This window comes from Chelonia mydas, chromosome 2 (assembly GCF_015237465.2).
Source record: "Chelonia mydas isolate rCheMyd1 chromosome 2, rCheMyd1.pri.v2, whole genome shotgun sequence".
Classification (NCBI taxonomy): domain Eukaryota; kingdom Metazoa; phylum Chordata; order Testudines; family Cheloniidae; genus Chelonia; species Chelonia mydas.
Genome location: NC_057850.1, coordinates 168,024,395 through 168,032,627, shown reverse-complemented (window position 1 = coordinate 168,032,627; position 8,233 = coordinate 168,024,395). Strand labels below are relative to the sequence as shown.

The 8,233-nt window shown below is 39.3% G+C and overlaps 1 long non-coding RNA gene across 1 annotated transcript in view; it reads right to left on the bottom strand.

Annotated features, from left to right (window-relative positions):
• Positions 1 to 271: 271 nt before the first annotated feature.
• LOC122464320 overlaps positions 272 to 8,233 on the bottom strand; it is a 36,768-nt gene continuing 28,806 nt past the window's right edge. Inside the window, exon 3 of the long non-coding RNA XR_006288260.1 lies at positions 272 to 4,510. This is a non-coding gene — a long non-coding RNA (uncharacterized LOC122464320). The remainder of the gene's footprint in view (positions 4,511 to 8,233) is intronic.

Sequence of the window (8,233 nt, the reverse complement as noted above, 5' to 3'; positions counted from 1 at the left end):
CACAAGAGTTCTTTCACAAAGAGTTTCAACAAACTCTGATAGGCTGTATCAGGATGCCTTCTGTTTAGATGTTGGTTTAGCTAAGCAATTCCAGGATAAGTGTCATACCCTCCCTAATGGGGTCCCAAAGGGAAAAGACTGTAAAGTCATTGCAGAATGTTCCTAAAGAGAAAAAACAGTCTAAGTAAAATGACCTCACATTTATTAAGGAGAGAGAGGAAAAATAATCAGATAACAAGAGAAACAGTGTACATTACATATTTGTTCCTAAACTCTGCCAGAGATAACCCAGAGAAGCACCATTCATGCAGATACAAGGAATAAGCTATAGCTTATATTTTCCAAGTGCCCATCCTCTCAGCTTCTCTGGTCTTTCAGTGACTCTTTGACAAAACGTATGTAACACATCCAGTCTCTGACATCAGGTATCTTCCCTTCTTCCTGATGTCCCCCAACATTTTACAAGAGGCAGTGGGATGCAGCAGAGCTCAGTTTAAATTCTTGTCTCTGTTCCTCTGAGGAAGGAAGAAACACCTTGTGTCACTGAAGAGATATATCTCTAGCCAACTAAAGAGCTTCTCCTGTTCATCCAGGAGACTAGTGGCCAGGACATGGGATCTCAAAGACAAGAAAGAGAAGAATGGGAACATTGGGATGAAGGAGAAGTACAGACAGCCTGAATCTGGGACTGATCCTGCCAGGTGCTGATCAATAAAGTCAATGAGAATACTGAACTTAGCACTGAAGGTGCTGAGAGGTGAAGTTAATGAGAATGGAGGGTGCTAACACCACACAGGAGGCTGTCAGCACCATGCAAGATTGGGTCCCAAAGAAGCGATTATTCTTCTTCATCTATCCTCTCCTTCAAATCTATCAACATTAAGTGTCAGATTTAAAAAACCAAACAAAACAAAACCACAACCCAACACACAGTCAGTAAAATATCGCCTGTTTAGTTTGCACTAAATTAGACACTGTAATAAAACTATCACTTTATAATATTAATTCTTAAAGTCTTCATTTCCCTCACTGCCACCTCCACTAACTCATAGAAACATAAAAAATAGCGAAAAGAAGGATCTGCAGACAATTTCTATTCCATCTTCTTCTTAGTGCAACATATACCATGTACTACTTCAGCTTATAATTTGATTAATTGTAACTAATATTTTCAGAAAATACGAGTTATCTGCCAGTGCAGTTAGTTTCACTCTCGCTGTTTTACTGACAATATTACATTTATTTCACACAAGTGGGTTTTGTTGACAATAATACCCTATTCTTTATTGTGGTTTGTGTAAAATAGTAGCTCAGTTCAGATAATTCCTCATTTACACACAACAAATCCATAGTAAAAAATCACAGGGTCTGATTCTTTTCTTGCTGACACCCTTGTAAATTTATTGACTTCTGTGGAGTGATCCCAGATTTTACACCAATGTGAAAAGAGAATCAGGCTCCTCATATGGCTCCTACTCAATCTATGAAGGTTATCACTCTTTATTATGAAAAACCCACCAGACCATGTTTTAGAACAGAGTGAAAATATTCATCGACAAGAATAAAAACTCTTTCGTAATGTACCTGACATTAAAAAGAGTAGCACAGTAAGCTGACTTGTACCAATTGCTGCTCAGCAGGGCTATTGTCATTCAAGTATAGGTATGACAGTTAAAGTACAATAAAGTACGAAATTAGTTGTATTATTGAAGACATTTTACCTACAGTTACAGCTATTGAAATGATCTGCATTGTTGTTGAAATATATGTTGTTTTGTAAGCCCTGCCTGCAAGGCAGAAATATGATCAGTTTTTTTCACAGAGATATGTTATGCCACAAGCTTTGTTCTCTGGAATTTCAGATGAGTGGGCGAATAAATGACAGGAGAGAGAAAGCTATTATTTTGCAAGACTGGAAAGTCAAGATCATTGATGCTCTTCAATAATTATGGCAGAACACTAACAAGCCACAGAGCACAGTAACTGCTGTTTGCATGGCAGTGGTAAGATTGCTTGGCCACAAAAGGAAAGGAAGGAGAAAAAAAGACAGAAAAAAAACTTTTGTTTAGAGAAAGAGTCTGAGTTTTCAAAGATGCTGAGCAACCCCAGCTCCCATTCATGCAAATGAGAACTACAGGTGCTTAGCACCACTGAAAGTCAGGCCACATCCCTTTAAGCATCTAACTAGGAACTGAGCCATGGTTGCCAACCCTCCAGGATTGTTGTGGAGTCTCCAGGAATTAAAGATTAATTAAAGATTATGTCATGTGACTGAAACCTCCAGATAGATCTCCGACCAAAATTGTCAACCCTGGATGTTTGTGCAAATCTGTTGAAGAAATCTACAACTGCAGTGGTATCAGGCTATTCGTTAATTGTTTCCTTTTCAAAACTGATGCAGCAGCAGAAGAGGAAACAAATTCAGAGGAGAGATTTTTTTTCCTCTTATGCTAGCCAACATGATAGCAATGGCAAAAAGGAAGCATCTATCAGTGAAATTAAGATGCCCTAGGCTTCAGTTAGCTGAATTTAAAAATTTGCTGCTGCTAGGCAGTGACTATCATATTATACATGGATGACAATGTAGATTTTCACTTGACTAGCTGCATAAGATTGATGACAAGTGTCATAGTTAAGGAAAAAGAAATTTTACTGATTCTGGATAAGTGTGCAGCACATTTTAAAGTTTCCTTGAGAAATGTGTCACCTTTTTCTCTCCATTGCTTAAGGCCACATATTTAATCCAACAAATAGACAAGGGAATATGCCAGAATCTTAAGCAGCATTACAAGAAAAAGAACATCGTTGGGGAAGCTATGTATTATAGATGATGGCAGCTTGCTCAAATGACCCAGTACAAAGGATCAAGAAGTGTTGCTCTTTGGTACTGCAAGTTATGCTTTCCATTCAAACATAAAATGCTAGATAATAATCACAACGGTCAATAAGTCTTTAACAAAGGCCAAAAGCTGTTTTGTGCTAAAAGCAGCAATTGTTAGGCCCCATCCATACGGCAGCTATAACTGTGATTATGTAACCTATTGAAAGCACAATCAACTTAGGTTAGAAGTTACAAAAATTAGCTTGTGTCCACATGGTGACATTTGTGGTCAGAACCATACTTTCACATCCCCATCCAGCATTCTGGGCAGCTACCTCCAAGTGCCTCAGCAACCATTTCCTGTGCCACAACAGGGACGTTAATGGTTCTTCTGTGCCAACTGTGATTTCTGGGGACCCTACTTACTTAAAAGGCAGGGATGTGTGGGGTATTGTCCCAAAGAGGAGTGAGTTGTATGACTGGTAAAACAAATGCAGAGCATTTTCAGCCTGGTTATGGCTTATGAGTGACATATTCAGATAAGTCCTGATGCATGGTACAGAGTTACCAGAGGTCAGGTATACAGAGTAACACCCTGAACATGTGGGAAAGTACACCTTGCGATAGCTAACTGCTGAGAGTTATGGGAGGTAGGAGAACCTGGTTTGACAGCTACAGTGGCCCCATTAGAGGCGACCATCGATACAACAATGTAACTAGAGCTGGTCAAAACTTAGCATTTCACTCTGCAAAAATTTCCAACATTTCAAAATTCTACTTTTGCCCCAAATTAGACTGAAAAGGCAAAATATCCCGTGAAATGAAAATTCTGAAAAAAAAATTTTTTTGGAAATATTGGAGTGACCTTATCTAAGTGTTTTGTTTCAATAAGGCTGAAGCCCTCACTTTTGCCTTTTATAATATAATTTTGAAACAAAGCACTTCAGCCTTATTGAAATGAAATCTTTTGATAGTTTTTTTTGTTGGAAATTTTGACAAAGTTGGCATGTTCCCACAAAACGTTTCAATTTCAGCAAATCGGCATTTCCTGATCGTTTACTAGTCTGTCGGAAAATTTTCAACCCATTCTAAAAAGAGCCATGTACCTAACTACTTACAGCTACTAAAGTGTGTGCCGGATTAGCCCACTGGCAGGGACTGTGCATGGTCAAAATTAGCTAGTTATTAACTAATGGCTAAACATTTGCTGTGTAGACACGAACAGTGTTTTTTTTCCAATTGTGCCCCTAACCAAATAGTAGCATGGGAAAAAAGTAGTTGTGTGGATGTTGAACTTACATTTGTAATACCAAAGTGGCTTATAGACACAGGCTTAACTGATTAATATATTAGTCATCTGACAGACTGAAGTCTAGAAGTGGATTCTGGAAAGATATGAAGAGCTGAGAACAAATAAGCATGGCATTCACCAACTTTGTACGTGATTACTAGTAGCTGAAGATACACAGCCAAAATACTAAGACTGAAGACTTAAAGAGTTGTCACTCTTTTTAGCATCGGACACTAACATGCAGCAATCATCTGTATGCATCATCTAGCAGTCAACAGTAACTTATATTATGTCCAAATATTGGAAACTGTTACTAGTTGTGACAATGGTTGCAATGTATTTTTATGGGTTATTATCAAGTGGAACTCCCAGTGGTCATAAATGCCTTCCTTGGACACCTGTAAATAGAAAAGGTAAAGAAGCTTTAGTCATATCTAATTAACTTTGGCATGAGGTAGACCAGATGGTGGAAACACCGGCTCTTCAACATACAGTACTAACGAGAGAATGAACTAAGATGGATTTTCATTGCTTGCAGGTGAAATTATTGCATTTTTTCTGACTAGAGTGCATTTGCATAACAGTACAGTTAAGGTAGCTGATGAAATACAGCACAGTACTTTTGAAATTGGCTTTTCAGATTTTTAATTAGATGTGTAGGTGGCAACTCATTCTTTTTAGAATGAAGCAACAATATCTTCAGTTATTTCTAATTGCTTTCAGTATTACAGTGTAGCACAATATTCTAAATGCACAGAATATATGGGGATTTGAAATGAGGGAATCATTTCCTTGATTTAAATGAAAGCAAGCATAATGCTACTTTCTTTTTTGACAACCCACAGTTCAGTGTGAAGATTATCTGCTTCTACCTACCCTGTGAATTCCAAATTCCAGCTAATATTAAAAGACCAAATTCTGAAGTCCTTGATCAGTTTTGCCTAGTTGTTATTCAGACGAAACTCCCCTGTAACCATAACGTTTTGCAAGTTCTTGCCTTTCCAGTGAATATTTTCATTTCATAGGCTCTTTCAAAAGAGTACTTGAATTTCCTATTAGATACACATTAAGAGTGATATTAAAAAAGATGGTGGACAGACAACTCTCTTGTCTAGCGTGATGACAATGAAAAGAGCAGCATTTGGAATTATGTCGGATGGGCAAATAATTAAATGATGCAATTAGCAATATTGCAGTCAACTGAAGTTGCAAAAGCCTAATTTAATGGGGCCAGATTGCTTCTGATCCTGCAAGGGACTGAGCACTCCTAGCTCCCAAGCAAGTCAATAGGAACATGGGGTCCCATGTGTATAAAGAGATCATGAACCAGAGCCTTAAAGATACCAGGCAGAGCCAGTCAAAAGTTTTCCAATGGAACATTTTTATGCTGGAAAATGCCATTTTGTCAAAATCAAAACTTTCCTTGGGCATACGTTGATTTGGAATTTTGGTTTTAAAAAATTGAAATGAAGCATTTTGCTAAGGTTAAAAAAAAATCGCATTTTGACCTTGTCATAACGTTTCTATTTTTCTTTTTGAAACCTCTTTGTTTTCAAATTTCATCATACGCATAATAAAATTTTTTAAAAGTCAAAATCAGAACAAAATGTCACACTTTTGATTGACCTAACATGAATTTGTGTTGAAAAAGTTTCAGAGTGTGAGAATTTTCTGCAGAATGGAAACTCAGTTTCCAACATTTCTAGTAAGAGGTCCCCCTGGAAAGTGCTTCACATCCTCAATTTCCATTGAAATCAATGGGAGGTGAAGGCATTAGCATTTTACAGAATCTGCCACTGTGCTGGTTAAGTGTATTGCAATGTACTTACCTTTCATCATTTGAGAACAAAATATGGGATACAGAATTGTTCAAGGAAAGTTACTGTAACTCTCCCCCCCCATATCTAGTAAAACATGAGCAAATTTGCTGCAATATTAACACATTTGTTGTTTGTTTTCCTTACATGAGAGTGTTTTTATGAAGATGTACTGATTTGTTAAGAATACAGAAAAAGATGTTAAACACATTATATTGTTTTCATACAACTTTTACTCTAAATCACGTTTCAGAGTAGCAGCTGTTCATCGGATGAAGTGAGCTGTAGCTCACAAAAGCTTATGCTCAGATAAATTTGTTAGTCTCTAAGGTGCCACAAGTACTCCTTTTCTTTTTTCTAAATCACATGGCACTCGATGCAATAAATGAATTTTCACCTGTCCGGGTTTAAAAAAAGGCTTCATTTTATAGCAAATTAGAATAGATTATCTGTCTCTCTTTGCAACTTCATCAGGACCTGAAGCCTCACCTCAACACATAGTCTCATAGTTATTTATTTATAGGGACACGATATAGTTTAGAATTCTTAAGTGTCTAGACTGATGCAGTTCACTTTTTGCTGTCTAAAAAAGGCAAATTGCTGAAGTATAGCAATCATACACAGAGCCATACATCTTTCAAACTGGCTTTGCCTCTCCCTTTAAATTTGCACTCTAAAGTCATACTGCTACCCCTTTGGCCTGAGTAGTCAGCCAATATTTGGGGCCTTACAGGGTTGTGTCTATTAAGAGAAGTCAGTGATACAAATTAGGTATAATCTTTGGTGGAGAGGCTTGCGTGTCTAAATGAACCCGAGAGCAATGCTGCCTGGAGTCATGTACTCCCTTAGGGCTACCCATGGCAGAACAGTCAAGGGCGAGGTTCCAGACAAAGTGTGATCCAAGAAGTCCCTAATGGCAGAGCAGACGGAGGATAACTGCACAATGGAGGTGAAACTGTTGTGTAATGTTACAACGGCTGTGAAGGTGGATGTTTTGGGGCTGACCACAAGTTACCTTGGCGTGTTGTTACAGAAAGGTTCGGAGGGAGCTAAAAGTGAACTGGCTTTGACTGGCTTGGCTGGCTTGCAGCAACTCGACTGGATAAACTAGAAAAGAGATAAGGAGGGGTAAGTGTGGGAATAGAAAACAGTAGTGTTTCCTGCCAGAGCCTGCTTGTGGATGTACATGCCCCCCCTTAGAAAGAGATGATGATAAAAAACATGCGGATTGCTTTAGACAAACAGTCTCACCTGCGGACCCTGGCTTTGTGGGTGCCCAGGAATTCCCCATGCTGGAGCAGTGCCTGCTATGAGCCCTCAAGGACAAGGCTGGAGGGTCCGGGACTGTCCATAGCAGAAGGGGCGTAAGCATTGATTCTTGCTTGCTTGGTTGCTGGAAAGCACGTATTTAGTAACGTGTGAAGGCTGGGAAGTTTATTATAAATTGGCAATTAAACTGGATATACTTATTCACCTGGTGTGGCTTCATTGCGTGTATTTGAGCCTCCTCCCCACCCTTTGGCTCGACAGGATGAAGGCTACAGCAGATAGAGGACCTCCAATCGTCAGGATGTTCATGCCATTGGTTTCAAGTCCTCCATCTGACAAGGATAGTGTGGTGACTGTTGTGCACCAGTCTCCCCACTTTAAAAGAAGTCCCACAAAGGCATCTTCCGTTTTTTTGGGAAAATAACATTTGCACAAGTCAAAAGTCCGGTGGCGATCAGTGAGTGGCGAAGGGAACAGGACAGTGAAATCTGGAAGTTCCTAGTCATAGACTGACACACAGGCGGTGGGTCTGTGATACAGTTGTCTTGCTCAAGGATTGAGGTGGGTCGAGCATCTTGGCAGCTGCACCCACAACTGAGCAGTCCTTTTTAGGATCCACTCTGCTTGTCCCACATGGGGAGGGGATTAGAAAAGGTACCCTAAAAATAGTCTTGCCTCTGTTTTTCCTGGCTGGATAGCCGCATTCAGCAGGATCACCACCTCAGCTATCGAAAATGTAAGGAACTTTTCAACTTTGGAACTTGGAACATATGTACCCTGCTGGACAACTCAAACAGTGACCGACCAGAGTGATGTACAACCATTATTGCCCGTGAATTGTGTTGGTTTAACATCAATATTGCTGCTTTGCCCAAAACTAGAAGAGCTGATGAAGGACAGGTGAGGGAGGAGAAAGGAGGATACACCTACTTCTGGAAGGGAAAAATCTATAGATGAACGCCGATAACATGGAGTGGGTTTTGCTATAAAGAATAAGCTCGTAAGGTGTCTCTCTGAGGTACCAGTTGGCATCAA